Here is a 15,718-nt window from a genome sequence, read left to right on the forward strand (position 1 = left end):
ACACCACACGTACACACACCACACGTACACACACAGCACACATTTACACACATCTCAGATACACACACGCACCACATGTACACAGACACACCACACGTACACGCACACACCACACGTATACACACGCACCACACGTACACGCGCACACCACACGTACGCGCGCACACCACATGTACGCGCGCGCACCATACATACGTGCGCACACCACACGTACAAGCACGCACCACACGTACAAGCGCGCACCACATACGCGCACACCACACGTACGCGTGCACCACACGTATACACACACCACACGTACACGCACACACCACACGTACACGCACACACCACACGTACGCGTGCACCACACGTACACACACACACCACACGTACACGCACACAGCACATGTACACGCGCACCACACATACACGCACACACCACACGTACACACGCACCACACGTATACGCACACACCACACGTATGCGCGCACCATACGTATGCACGCACCACACGTACATGCACGCACCACACGTACATGCACGCACCACACGTACACGCACGACCACACGTACGCGCACGCACCACACATACACGAGCACCACACATACGCGCGCACCACACGTGTGTGCGCACACCACACGTACGCGCACACACCACACGTACAAGCGTGCACCACACGTACAAGCGCGCACCACACGTACAAGCGCACACCACACGTACAAGCGCGCACCACACGTGCGCACACCACACGTACGCGCGCACCACACGTGTGCGCACACCACACGTGCGGGCGCACACCACACGTGCAAGCGCACCACACGTACACGCGCGCACCACACGTACGCGCACACCGCACGTACACACACATATATACACACAGTGGAGCCTGGCTGATTGTGTGCAGCTTCAATGCAGAGAGGAACTGAAACCAGATATTTGATTTGATTTATTATTGTCACGTTTATTAGTATACAGTAAAAAGTATTGTTTCTTGCGTGCTATACAGACAAAACATACCGTTCATAGAGAAGGAAAGGAGAGAGTGCAGAATGTAGTGTTACAATCACAGCTCGGGGTGTAGAGAAAGATCAACGTAAGAGAAAGATAGCACCACAGCCTGGGCTTGGACTCAGATGAACTAACTTCAGATTTCTATAGTTCAGAGTTACAGCGGATACATGTTACAGTGGGTGGATGAAAATTGAAGATTACATCATAACTGCTGAGAGGAAATTGATCCAATCTATAAAGGGGAAAAGATTGCAGGGCTGGGGGAAAGAGAAGGCTCTTGAGACGCATTGGATAAGCTCTTTCAAAGAGCCAGTATAGCCATGATGGGCTGAATGGCTTCTATGCAGTGTCATTCAATGAATCATTTACCATCGCTGTAGTCCTGCATTACATTGGCAGTGCAGTGATTTTAGACGTGGGTCTTCACTTGTGGTTTCCTCCCTGGGAACAGTAACCTGACGATAGGCAGAGTTTTTTAAGCGATGTTGATTGAGGGATGAATACTGGCCGAGACACCAAGGAAAACTCCCCTGCTGCTCTTCAAAACAGGGTCGTTAACATCCACCTCCGAGGGATGTGGGGACCGCAGTTTTCTGTCACGTCTGAAAAGCATTGAAGTACGCAAAGAATCCAAACACCCCACAGAGCTGCAATCCCCACTCACACACGCACCCAGGGACCTGGGTCAATTCCCAGCTTGGGTCACTCTCTGTGCGGAGTTTGCACGTTCTCCCCGTGTCTGCGTGGGTTTCCTCCGGGTGCTCCGGTTTCCTCCCACAGTCTGAAAGACGTGCGGGTTAGGATGGATTGGCCGTGCTAAATTCTCCCTCAGTGTACCCGAACAGGAGTGTGGCGACTAGGGGATTTTCACAGTAACTTCATTGCAGTGTTAATGTAAACCTACTTGTGACACTAATAAAATAAACTTTGAAACTTTAAACTTTAAAACTTTACTAGTCGTAGCTTTGACCTGATTTCTGCAAAAACGCGAATGTTCATCCCAGGTCATCCCATCAAACGCAACTCCTGAGTCGTGCAGAGTGGACGTGTGAAATGCTCACCGATTCCTGGTACAAACAAAACAAAAAGTATTGTTTTCCCATCAGGATTCCACCTGATTTTTTTGCATTATGCCGACGATGTCAGGAAGATCAGCTTTATGGAGAAGCGAGTGGCCAGCGAGGATCAGATCGAGAAGATGAAATCAGTGGTGCAGAAGCTCCGGTTTAAATACAGGTCAGTCGGAGGTTCCAGCGATACTTTCTGCGCCTTTAGGGGATCACTGTCTGTGCGGAGAGTCTGCACGTTCTCCCCGTGTCTGCATGGGTTTCCTCCGGGTTCCTCCCACAGTCTGAAAGGTGTGCAGGATTGGCCGTGCTAAATTGCCCCTCAGTGACCCAGATGTGTAGATTAGAGGGACTAGCGGGGTAAATACATTGGGTTACGGGGATAGGACCTGGGGTGGGATGGTTGTCGGTGCAGACTCGATGGGCTGAATGGCCTCCTCCTGCACTGTAGGATTTCTATGATTTCCCCTGTGCAGATGAACAGGAAATTTCTGCAAATTCTCCTTAAAATAAAATGGTGACCATTTCTATCCCTCTGGATTAGGCCTGAGAGCTTTGAGAATCCGGTTCTTCAGCGGCATTTCCGTAATCTGGAGGCACTGGCCCTCGATTTGAAGGAACCGGAAGAAGTTGAAGATTTGACACGTGAGTATCCTGCTGTACAGCTCGTACCCACTGCCCAGCAGCAAAAGGAATTAATTTGATTTGATTTGATTTATTATTGTCACATGTATTAACATACAGTGAAAAGTATTGTTTCTTGCGCACTATACAGACAAAGCATACCGTTCATAGAGAAGGAAAGGAGAGAGTGCAGAATGTAGTGTTACAGTCATAGCTAGGGTGGAGAGAAAGATCAACTTAATGCGAGGTCGGTCCATTCAAAAGTCTGACAGCAGCAGGGAAGAAGCTGTTCTTGAGTCGGTTGGTACGTGACCTCAGACCTTTTCCCGACAGAAGAAGGTGGAAGAGAGAATGTCCGAGGTGCGTGGGGTCCTTGATGATGATAAGGAATGATAGTGATTATGAAAAGATAGTGATTGTAAAGACTAAAAAAGCCCAGCTTTCACACGTAGTCTGTAACAGAGCAGTATATCGGGAATATTTCCCATTGGATTCAGGGCCCCGGGGCGGGTATGAATATTGGGTAATTGTTGAATCCAGTTGTAATGCTCCCTGGGGGGCAGAGAGGGGTTGCTGGGGGCATGAAGAGGGGAGAAATATGGCAAAGTGGGGGGGGTTAGGGTGGGGGAGCTGGGGGATGCGGAGAGGAGAGTCAGTGTATCAGCAAATGCATATTGTGGCAATTACAGTAATTGCCTTATTGAAGACAGGCGATGGTTATTGACTCAACCTCTGAAAGAGTATAAATGGACACAGCAGGAACAGATACTGTGGGGGAATCAGAGGAGCTTGTATCTGTACTGAGCTGTATGTAGAATAAACTTGCTGAAGGAAAAAGACCAGCTGCTGTATTATTCCTCCACTGTTAATAAGAGGGAGCTCGGGGTGGGGCGGGGGGGGGGGGGGGCGGTGCAGAGCTCAGGGGAGGTGGGGGCAGAGCTGGGGGGAGGAGCAGACAGGGGGGAGAGAGGGGGAGCTGGGGGGAGAGGGGGAGCTGGCAGGGAAAGGGGGAGCTGGCGGGGAGGGGGAGCTGGGGGTGTTGAGCTCCAGCTGATGAAGGGGCAGCGCTCCGAAAGCGAGTGGCATTTGCTACCAAATCAACTTGTTGGACTTTAACCTGGTGTTGTTAAACTTCTTACCGTGTTGGAGAAGGGCAGCTGAGGGGAGTGGGGGCGAGAGAGAGGGGGTGCTGGGGAAGAGAGAGGGGATGCTGGGGGCGAGAGAGAGGGGGTGCTGGGGAAGAGAGAGGGGGTGCTAGGGAAGAGAGAGGGGGTGCTGGGGAAGAGAGAGGGGGTGCTAGGGAAGAGAGAGGGGGTGCTGGGGAAGAGAGAGAGGGGGTGCTGGGGAGGAGAGAGGGGGTGCTGGGGAAGAGAGAGGGGGTGCTGGGGAAGAGAGAGGGGGTGCTGGGGAAGAGAGGGTTAGCTTGGGGGGGAGAGGAGAGGGGGAGCTGGGGGGGGTAGAGGGGGAGCTTGGCGGGGGGGAGAGGGGGAGCTGGGGCGGGGAGAGCTGGGGGGGGAGAGGGGGAGCTGGGGGGGGGAAGAGGGGGAGCTGGGGGGGGGAAGAGGGGGAGCTGGGGGGGGAAGAGGGGGAGCTCGGGGGGGGAGAGAGGGGGAGCTGGGGGTGGGGGGAGGGGGGGGGAGAGGGGGTGACCTAGGGTTGGAGAGGGGGAGCTGGGGGGAGGGAGAATTGGGGTGGAGAGGTAGGGGTGGAGATGGGGAGTGGGGGTGGGGAGAGGGTGGAAGTATACTGTGAAAGGTCTGACACTGGGAAGTTCCGAAGAACAAAGGGACCTTGGCGTGTTTGTCCATAGATCTCTGAAGGTGGAAAGGCAGGTTAATAGGGTGGTGAAAAAGGCATATGGCACACTCGCCTTTATCAATCGGGGTATAGATTACAAAGCAGAGAGGTCATGATGGAGTTGTATAGAACTTTGGTGAGGCCACAGCTGGAGCACTGTGTGCAGTTCTGGTCGCCACCTTATAGGAAGGACGTGATTGCACTGGAGGGGGTGCAGAGGAGATTCACCAGGATGCTGCCTGGGACGGAACATTTAAGTTATGAAGAAAGGTTGGATAAGCTTGCGTTGTTTTCTCTGGAGCGGAGAAGACTGAGGGGTGCCCTGATTGAGGTGTTCAAGATTATGAGGGACATGGACAGGGTGGATAGGGAGCAGCTGTTCCCCTTAGTTGAAGGGTCAGTTACGAGGGGACACAAGTTAAAAGTGAGGGGTGGGAGGTTTAAGAGGGATTTGAGGAAAAAGGTTTTTACCCAGAGGGTGGTGAGGGTCTGGAATGCGCTGCCTGGGGGGGTGGTGGAGGCGGGACGCCTCACATCCTTTAAAAAGTACCTGGATGAGCACTTGGCACGTCATAACATTCAAGGCTATGGGCCAAGTGCTGGCAAGTGGGATTAGGTGGGCAGGTCAGGGCCTTTCATGCATCAGTGCAGATTTGGTGGGCCGATGGGCCTCTTCTGCATTGTAGGATTCTGTGAATCTGTGCTGGGGGGCAGAGAGGGGGAGCTGGGGGGCAGAGAGGGGGAGCTGGGGGGCAGAGAGGGGGAGCTGGGGGAGAGAGAGGGAACCGGGGGGAGATGGGGAGCCGATGGGGTGCTGTGGGGGAGGAGGAAAGGTAGAGAGGTGGAGAAGGTGGGCTGGAGAGGGAAAGCCGCGGGAGGGGAAATGGGGGAGAGGGGGGGATGCTGGGGGTAGGGGGGGGAGAGGAAGCTGGAGAGGTGCAAATAAATGACTTTGATAGAGGAGCGTAATAGGGGAAATCGTCTTTTCCCCACACAGTGCCAAAGAATGATGTTATGGACAGGGGAATCGGACAGCTGGCAGAGGAGTTCCTGGAGCTGGTTTATCCCCCGGGCTATAACCCAGGTGCAAAGAGCCAACAGAAGAGGAAGCTCAGTGAGTACTGCGGCAAGGGGAGCAAATTAAACGTTGTGTCAGTAAATGCTTCGCGTGAGATACAAGTGAGCCACATGGACACGGAAATCTCTGCTCAATTCTCTCAGAACTGAACCAGCTGGTCGCCAAAAGAAACAAAGAATTGCATTTTTTTAGCGCCTTTCCTCAGGACATTGTAAAACACTACAGTCAGTGAAGTGTAGTGGCCGCTGCAATTTATTACAACCCTGTTAGGAACATTTATAGAGAATTAACTGACCATAATTACCTGACAGAACTACGCCACTAGATTTCAACTTTTTCAAATAAAAACAAACTTTATTGTATTTTAGAGTTAAACAAAGCACTATTAACTCAACACCGCAGTTTATCATTCCTCATGCCTGTGAACTCAGTTCAACTTTGTGCTCCCTGCCCAAGAATTCCCCTCTCCGTGGCAAGAATATTGAAGGTGCATTCACTTCTGTAGAAACCAGCCCGTGAGGTATGCCACAGCCCTCCAGAATTCACTTTATCGTTCCTCCCTGTTAGTTATTTCCTGAGGAAAGATTTTATGGGGATCCTGCCCATTGCTTTTTGGCAAAGCAACCTTCCAACCTTTATTTAACATCACACGACTGTGGAGGTTCAGCTCCTTGTTCTGGTGGCTGGCAGTTACCCAACTTGCTCCTCAGAGTTTCCAAACAATTCTGTTGACTGCTTTCGGCCTCAGGGTTCTGGGGTGGACCACTGTAGATAATCCAGGGAACAAATAGCGGTTTTATTATACAGGGCAGATGCAAGAATATCAAATTTCAAAGAGCAGCAATTAAAGATTATCAGTCGGGCTCGCAATGCAGCCCATTTACGCCTGCTAGAAATTACATGTATTCATATGGAGGGACCTGTCCTCTACAGGCAAAAGGAACATGTCCAGGCACTGCCTTTTTTAATTAAATGGAAGCATGGGAAGGGGGGGTCAATAGTTCCCTGGCGCACCCACCATGGCAATACCTCAACCAATCAAAATCGATATGCTGACCAATCAGCACCCTTTTTTTCGTGGAGTATAAATTTTTACTCCCTTTGAAATTTGGCATTCTTGTGCCTGTCCTGATGAGTGCAAGATGAAAAGCTTCGACAGCACGCCTCTGTTTTTGCAGCGGTATTCAAATCCAGAGGGAAAATGTGGGTTCAAATGCCCACCATGACTGTCTGAGAATTCTAAGCTAGTGTTTGTTTTTTAAAAGCTTGATCAATAAAAAGTAGCTCCCGGTAAAAGTGACCCCAAAGCCTGTCAAATTGTCAGAAAAATCCAACGACCGAGCTCATGTCTATTATGGAAGGGGGTGGCACGGCGGCACAGTGGTTAGCACCGCTGCCTCACAGCGCCAGGGACCCGGGTTCGATTCCCGACTTGGGTCACTCTCTGTGCAGAGTCTGCACGTTCTCCCCGTGTCTGCGTGGGTTTCCTCCGGGTACTCCGGTTTCCTCCTACAGTCCCGAAAGACGTGCTGGTTAGGGTGCATTGGCCGTGCTAAATTCTCCCTCAGTGTTACCCGAACAGGCGCTGGAGTGTGGCAACTAGGGGATTTTCACAGTAACTTCATTGCAGTGTTCATGTCAGCCTACTTGTGACGAATAAATAAACTTTAAACTTGCTGTCTTTACCAGCCTGTCCTCCTGGTGATTCCAGTCCCAATGAGGCTGACAGCTGAACGTTCTCTGAATTAACTTGGCAAGTCCCACACAAAACTGCCCTATTCATGGCAACTAAATGCCAGCGATGCCCGCTCCTCCAGAATGATTATTGTTTTACTGTCCCTTATAAACAATGAACAGGTGTAAAGTAAATTTAAAAGTAAAGTTTATTTATTAGTGTCGCAAGTAAGACTTACATTGACACCGCAATGAAGTTACTGTGAAATTCCCCTAGTTGCCACACTCCGGCGCCTGTTCGTGTACGCTGGGGGAGAATTTAGCACGGCCAATGCATCTAACCAGCATGTCTTTCTGACTGTGGGAGGAAACCGGAGAAACCCCGGAGGAAACCCACGCAGACACGGGGAGAACGTGCAGACTCCACACAGACAGTGACCCGAGCCATAATTAACTGAAGTGGAATTGCACGGTGCTGTTTCTTATTAGCCGAATATTCAAGAGTGGGGCCATTGTTTGTCTTCGGTACTTCGGAGATTTGTCACGGTGACTGTCTGAAGAATGAACTGCTGTTCTCTGTGATCAGGCGACGCAGCCGGGGGAGCCGAGAAGAAGCCAAACGTGGAGGTGTCGCTGGGGAAGGAGGAGGTCAGGCAGTACCTGCGGAGCGGGACGCTGGGCAAGCTGACCGTGCCGGTGCTCAAGGAGGTCTGTAAACAGTACGGGCTGAGGGGCAGCAAGAAGCAGGAGCTGATCGACGCCATCACCGGTCACTTCGCTGAGAACTGACCGCGGTGGAATTCAGGCCATGGCCTGGGGGGGAGCGGGGGGAGGGCGGGGGGGTGGGGTGCGGGTCGTGTACGAGCAGCGGAGACTGTCGGGTTTAGCTGGGGAAAAGACCCAACTGGCCTTCCCAACTGAATCAAAACATCACAGGAACCTTCAAACTGTGACCCCACCGCCCCCAACCCGCCCACCCCCCCTTCAGGGCAGAAAGAGGCCATTCCGCCCATCGAGTCTGCACCGACAACAATCCCACCCAGGTCCTATCCCCATAACCCCACATATTTACCCTGCTAGTCCCCCTGACACTAAGGGGCAATTTAGCACGGCCAATCCACCTACCCCATGCATCTTTGGAGTGTGGGAGGAAACCGGAGCACCCGGAGGAAGCCCACGCAGACACGGGGAGAATGTGCAAACTCCACACAGACAATGACCCAAGCCAGGAATCAAACTCAGGTCCCTGGCGTTGTGAGGCAGCAGTGCCAACCACTGTGCCATCCTGGCATTTATCTAGCATATCTGAGGGAGGGGGTGATTCTCTCCAGGCTCAGCCAGTATTAATTTATTGCACTCTCACTGTGGGACTGGAGTCTGCTGACAGAACCCTGCTCCAGGGTTGGTGCACATTAGGCTGGCACTGCAGGGCGATACCAGGCGGATGCTGCATTGTCAATGGTGCCATTCCCCCAATGGAACATCAATTCTGACCATTGTCTGGTTTCAGGGCAGCATCGAGATCTATGATTCAAACACAGTCACCCAGTGGCACACTGGTTGGCACTGCTGCCCCACAGCGCCAGGGACCCGGGTTCGATTCCCGACTTGGGTCACTCTCTGTGCAGAGTCTGCACGTTCTCCCCGTGTCTGCGTGGGTTGCCTCCGGGTACTCCGGTTTCCTCCTACAGTCCCGAAAGACGTGCTGGTTAGGGTGCATTGGCCGTGCTAAATTCTCCCTCAGTGTTACCCGAACAGGCGCTGGAGTGTGGCGACTAGGGGATTTTCACAGTAACTTCATTGCAGTGTTAATGTCAGCCTACTTGTGACTAATAAATAAACTTTAAACTTGCTGTCTTTACCAGCCTGTCCTCCTGGTGATTCCAGTCCCAATGAGGCTGACAGCTGAACGTTCTCTGAATTAACTTGGCAAGTCCCACACAAAACTGCCCTATTCATGGCAACTAAAGAAGGGCAATAAATGCCAGCGATGCCCGCTCCTCCAGAATGATCATTGTTTTACTGTCCCTTATAGAACATAGAACAGTACAGCACAGAACAGGCCCTTCGGCCCATGATGTTGTGCCGAGCTTTATCTGAAACCAAGATCAAGCTATCCCACTCCCTATCATCCTGGTGTGCTCCATGTGCCTATCCAATAACCGCTTAAATGTTCCTAAAGTGTCCGACTCTACTATCACTGCAGGCAGTCCATTCCACACCCCAACCACTCTCTGAGTAAAGAACCTACCTCGGACATCCTTCCTATATCTCCCACCATGAACCCTATAGTTATGCCCCCTTATAATAGCTCCATCCACCCGAGGAAATAGTCTTTGAACGTTCACTCTATCTATCCCCTTCATCATGTTATAAACCTCTATTAAGTCTCCCCTCAGCCTCCTCCGCTCCAGAGAGAACAGCCCTAGCTCCCTCAACCTTTCCTCATAAGACCTACCCTCCAAACCAGGCAGCATCCTGGTAAATCTCCTCTGCACTCTTTCCAGCGCTTCCACATCCTTCTTATAGTGAGGTGACCAGAACTGCACACAATATTCCAAATGTAATTCCAAATTATAAACAATGAACAGGTGTAAAGTAAATTTAAAAGTAAAGTTTATTTATTAGTGTCGCAAGTAAGACTTACATTAACACTGCAATGAAGTTACTGTGAAAATCCCCTAGTTGCCACACTCCGGCGCCTGTTCGGGTAACACTGAGGGGGAATTTAGCACGGCCAATGCATCCTAACCAGCACATCTTTCGGACTGTGGGTGGAAACCGGAGCACCCGGAGGAAACCCACGCAGACACGGGGAGAACATGCAGACTCCACACAGACAGTGACCCGAGCCATAATTAACTGAAGTGGAATTGCACGGTGCTGTTTCTTATTAGCCGAATATTCAAGAGTGGGGCCATTGTTTGTCTTCGGTACTTCGGAGATTTGTCACGGTGACTGTCTGAAGAATGAACTGCTGTTCTCTGTGATCAGGCGACGCAGCCGGGGGAGCCGAGAAGAGGCCAAACGTGGAGGTGTCGCTGGGGAAGGAGGAGGTCAGGCAGTACCTGCGGAGCGGGACGCTGGGCAAGCTGACCGTGCCGGTGCTCAAGGAGGTCTGTAAACAGTACGGGCTGAGGGGCAGCAAGAAGCAGGAGCTGATCGACGCCATCACCGGTCACTTCGCTGAGAACTGACCGCGGTGGAATTCAGGCCATGGCCTGGGGGGGAGCGGGGGGGGGGGGGGGGGGGGGGGGGTGGGGGGGGCTGCGGGTCGTGTACGAGCAGCGGAGACTGCCGGGTTTAGCTGGGGAAAAGACCCAACTGGCCTTCCCAACTGAATCAAAACATCACAGGAACCTTCAAACTGTGACTCCACCGCCCCCAACCACCCCCCCTCCCACCCCGCCCCCAACATCCCCCCCCCCCAACCCCCACCCCCACCGCAGCGAGCAGCCAGTATCCAAATCAGCTCTGATCCAAATATAACAGAACCAGGACTTGCTCTGACTCCATGATTCCGACCATCTGCGTAATGAGGAGAGCCCAGACTCTCCTTCCGAGGCCTCCAGGATATACAGGCCACCTCGCTGACAAGGAACTCAGAAATCTGCCCCCGGGATATTTTTGTACCTGTTGAATTTGTCACAAGTTTATTTTATACTTTGTGTTTTACAGGCCACCTGTAACCTACTCACCTCCAACAAAACCCAGTCCTGGGAAAGTCACTGCCACGTCTGAATATTATTTTCCTCCCTGTTATTTTTACCGGGGGGTTGGTGAGGAAGCCCCGGACTTGGTTATGGCAGAAAGGTACCTGTTAACAACCAGCTGGCACCGCCCAAGGGTAGTATACTGACCCTTGGCTGCGCTCTTTACACTTGTAGTTCTAGTGAGTGGAGAGAGAAATAGGCAGCACGGAGCTGCAAAGGTTAACCTAAACATGCAAGATCCATGTGCGGGCTGGGTGGATTGGCCATACTAAATAGCGCCTTAGTGTCAGGGGGATTAGCAGGGTAAATATGTGGGGTAACGGGGATAGGGCTTGGGTGGGATTGTAGTCAGTGCAGACTCGATGGGCCGAATGGCCTCTTTCTGCCCTGAAGGGATTCTATGATTTTTTTTAACAACGGTACAAAGTAATAACGAGGTTTTGGGACCTCGCTTTGATGGGAACAGTTACCGTATCAGATCAATAATCTCTCGCTGGAAACAGAGGCAGGCCATTCAGCCCCTCGAGCCTGTTCTGGGTGAAGGCAGTTAGGGTTGCTCTGAGGTGAAAAGTTCAAATCAAATACAAACCATCTCTTCTCGCATTTCCCTCGCACGCTAACCAACCTCCAATCCTGATTTTGGCTGTCTGTATTTTTATATAAGTGACAAGATTAAAGAGTTTACTGGGGATGATTTTTTGGGGGTACTTCCTGCCTGTTTTGTTGCCGCTCCTGTGTGTTTTTCTTCTCGAAACTCTATGGCTGGAATTTTCCCGTTCCGCCCGGCACGGGAATCGGAGCGGGCGAGGGGCGGAACGCGAAAAGGTGCGTTGACCTCGGGTGGGATTTTACGGTTTCAGGACGAGTGAGTCTGTAAAATCCCGCCCTTTCTTATTTACTTCCTCTCTCGGACCTCAGAGTCCTGAGATTCCACATCACCATCTCCAGACCACCACCATTGCTCACTCAGTGTTTAATTGAACCATACTCTAAACATTTTTTTGTAGCTTCCCCAGAGCTCCATCATAGTTGCCTTGAGTCCCACAGCATCACTCTCAGAGCCCCATCGCAGCTGCTTCACAGCATCACTGCAACTCCCTCGCAGCACCCCTGCAGCTCCCTCGCAGCACCCCTGCAGCTCCCTCACGGCACCGCCTGCAGCTTCCTCGCAGCACCGCCTGCAGCTCCCTCGCAGCACCGCCTGCAGCCTTCTCGCAGCACCGACTGCAGCTCCCTCGCAGCACCACTGCAGCTTCCTCACAGCAACACTGCAGCTCCCTCACAGCACCACTGCAGCTCCCTCAGCACCACTGCAGCTCCCTCGCAGCACCTCTGCAGCTCCATGTCAGCACCACTGCAGCTCCCTCTCAGCACCACTGCAGCTCCCTCTCAGCACCACTGCAGCTCCCTCATGGCACTGCCTGCAGCTGATTCACAGCACCACTGCAGCTCCCTCGCAGCACATCTGCAGCTCCCTCACGGCACCACCTGCAGCTCCCTCGCAGCACCCCTGCAGCTCCCTCACGGCACCACCTGCAGCTCCCTCGCAGCACCTCTGCAGCTCCCTCACGGCACCACCTGCAGCTCCCTCGCAGCACCTCTGCAGCTTCCTCCTTCTAGTTCCATAGTAATGATGTTCACCTCCTATATTGAGGAAAGACATGCAGCCGCTGGTGATTATACCCGAGCAACGAGTCTGGCTCCCAGGAGGAAATCTTCCATTGATATGTTTCTAAGATAACTGTTTAAAGAAGCGGTTGTGTACGGGTCAGGACTTCATAATATCGAGAAGTTAAAATAATTCACTGTTTTGTTGAAGTAAAATATTTGAGAATCTGTTTCTGTTTTTCTGATACGGCTATTGTTGGGAAATTGGGATTTACCCAGCGGCAGCTGGATTCAGTGTCACGACAGTGAGGGGCAAACTCCGCCCAGTGTGATTCTGAAGCTCCATTATCACGAGAATCATAGAATCCCTACAGTGCAGAAGGCCATTCGGCCCATCGAGTCTGCACCGACAACAATCCCACCCAGGTCCTATCCCCGTAACCCCACATATTTACCCTGCTAGTCCCCCTGACACTAAGGGCAATTTAGCACGGCCAATCCACCTACCCCATACATCTTTGGAGTGTGGGAGGAAACCGGAGCACCCGGAGGAAGCCCACGCAGACACGGGGAGAATGTGCAAACTCCACACAGACAGTGACCCAAGCCGGGAATCGAACTCGGGTCCCTGGCGCTGTGAGGCAGCAGTGCCAACCACCATGCCATCGTGGCATTTATCTGGCATATCTGAGGGAGGGGGTGATTCTCTCCAGGCTCAGCCAGTATTAATTTATCGCACTCTCACTTTGGGACTGGAGTCTGCTGACAGAACCCTGCTCCAGGGTTTGGGCACATTAGGCTGGCACTGCAGGGCGATACCAAGGGGTATGCTGCATTGTCAATGGTGCCATTCCCCCAGTGGAACATCAATTCTGACCATTGTCTGGTTTCAGGGCAGCATCGAGATCTATGATTCAAACACAGTCACCCAGTGGCACACTGGTTGGCACTGCTGCCCCACAGCGCCAGGGACCCGGGTTCAATTCCCAGCCAGGGTTACTGTGTGGAGTTTGCACATTCTCACCATGTCTGCATGGGTTTCCTCCCACAGTCCAAAGGTCTGCGTGTTAGGTGGATTGGCCATGCTAAATTGTCCCTTAGTTCAGGGGGATTGGCTAGGGTAAATACATGGGGTTATGGGGATAGGGCCTGGATGGGATTGTGGTTGACTCAATGGGCCAAATGGCCTCCTTCTGCATTGTAGGGTTTCTATGATTCATACCCACTGCTGTAAGGAACTTTGAGTGCGACAAAGATGTTAACAGCAAGGAAAAATTGTAGAAAAATGGAGATTTATTAAGCATCAAGGATGTTAAATAAGATGGGCAGTAATTGACACAGGTTTATGTGCCCCTGTTTTAGCTTTGGACAACAGCACACACAAAAACCTGGACTGCTTTTCATGGAGTCGTAGAATCCCTACAGTGCTGAGGGAGGCCATTCCGCCCCCGCCCCCGAGCTTGGACCACAGTGTTTAAACTTATACAGACGTGCTCTCTGACAACGCATAATTAATTGTCAGGCGTGATATTCTCAGTGTCCTACCCAACAGTCCGCCCTCTGCCAACTCCAAAATAAAACTGATTGGTCACTGATACATCTGTGCACAAAATAACGACCATATTCATTTTTATTTATTGATGGGATGTGGGTGTCGCTGGCTAGACTAGCATTTATTGCCCATCCCTAGTTGCCCTTGAGAAGGTGGTGGTGAGCTGCCTTCTTGAATCGCTGCAGTCCCTGTAATGTAGGTACACCTAAAGTGCTGTTAGGGAGGGAGTTTCAGGGTTTGACCCAATGACAGTTAAGGAATGGTGATAGATGCAAGTTTGGATGGTGTGTGGTTTGAAGGGGAACTTGCAGGTGGTGATGTTCCCGGGTATCTGCTGTTATCCTAGCTGATTTTGATTTAATTTATTATTGTCACATTATTAGTATACAGTGAAAAGTATTGTTTTTTGCACGCTATACAGACAAAGCATACTGTTCATAGAGAAGGAAAGGAGAAAGTGCAGAATGTAGTGTTACAGTCATAGCTAGGGTGTAGAGAAAGATCAACTTAATGCAAGGTAGGTCCATTCAAAAGTCTGATGGCAGCAGGGAAGAAGCTGTTCTTGAGTCGGTTGGAACGTGACCTCAGACTTTTGTATCTTTTTCCCGAAGGAGAAAGGTGGAAGAGAGAATGTCTGGGGCGTGTGGAGTCCTTAATTATGCTGGCTGCTTTTCCAAGGCAGCGGGAAATGTAGACGGAGTCAATGGATGGGAGGCTGGTTTGCATGATGGACTGGGCTACATTCACAACCCTTTGTAGTTACTTGCGGTCTTGGACAGAGCAGGAGCCATACCAAGCTGTGATACAACCAGAAAGAATGCTTTCTATGGTGCATCTGTAAAGGTTGGTGAGAGTCGTAGCTGACATGCCAAATTTCCTTAGTTTTCTGAGAAAGTAGAGGCGTTGGTGGGGCTTTCTTAACTATAGTGTCGGCATGGGGGGACCAGGACAGGTTGTTGGTGATCTGGACACCTAAAAACTTGAAGCTCTCAACCCTTTCTACTTCATCCGCATTGATGTAGACAGGGGCATGTTCTCCTTTATGCTTCCTGAAGTCGATGACAACCTCCTTCGTTTTGTTGACTTTGAGGGAGAGATTATTGTTGCCGCACCAGTTCACCAGATTCTCTATCTCATTCCTGTACTCTGTCTCGTCATTGTTTGAGATCCGACCCACTATGGTGGTTTCATCAGCAAATTTGAAAATCGAGTTGGAGAGGAATTTGGCCGCACAGTCATAGGTGCATAAGGAGTATAGTAGGGGGCTGAGAACACAGTCTAGTGGGGCACCGGTGTTGAGGATGATCGTGGAGGAGGTGTTATTGCCTATCCTTACTGATTGTGGGCTGTAGGAAGTTCAGGATCCAGTCACAGAGGGAGAAGCTGAGGCCCAGACCACGGAGTTTGGAGATGAGTTTTGTGGGAATAATGGTGTTGGAGGCTGAGCTTTAGTCGATAAATAGGAGTCTGACACAGGTGTCCTTGTTATCTAGGTGTTTCAGGGTTGAGTGCAGGGCCAGGGAGATGGCGTCTGCTGTGGACCTGTTGCAGCGATAGGCAAACTGTAGTGGATCCAGTCAATGGAGTGTCAGTCAAGCGGCTTGCTTTGA

At 51.5% G+C, this 15,718-nt stretch overlaps 1 pseudogene; it reads left to right on the forward strand.

Annotated features, from left to right (window-relative positions):
• LOC144487036 (X-ray repair cross-complementing protein 6-like) overlaps positions 1 to 10,456 on the forward strand; it is a 74,779-nt pseudogene extending 64,323 nt beyond the window's left edge.
• The last annotated feature ends 5,262 nt before the right edge of the window (positions 10,457 to 15,718 follow it).

Source organism: Mustelus asterias, unplaced genomic scaffold, assembly GCF_964213995.1.
Source record: "Mustelus asterias unplaced genomic scaffold, sMusAst1.hap1.1 HAP1_SCAFFOLD_559, whole genome shotgun sequence".
NCBI classification, from domain to species: Eukaryota; Metazoa; Chordata; class Chondrichthyes; order Carcharhiniformes; family Triakidae; genus Mustelus; species Mustelus asterias.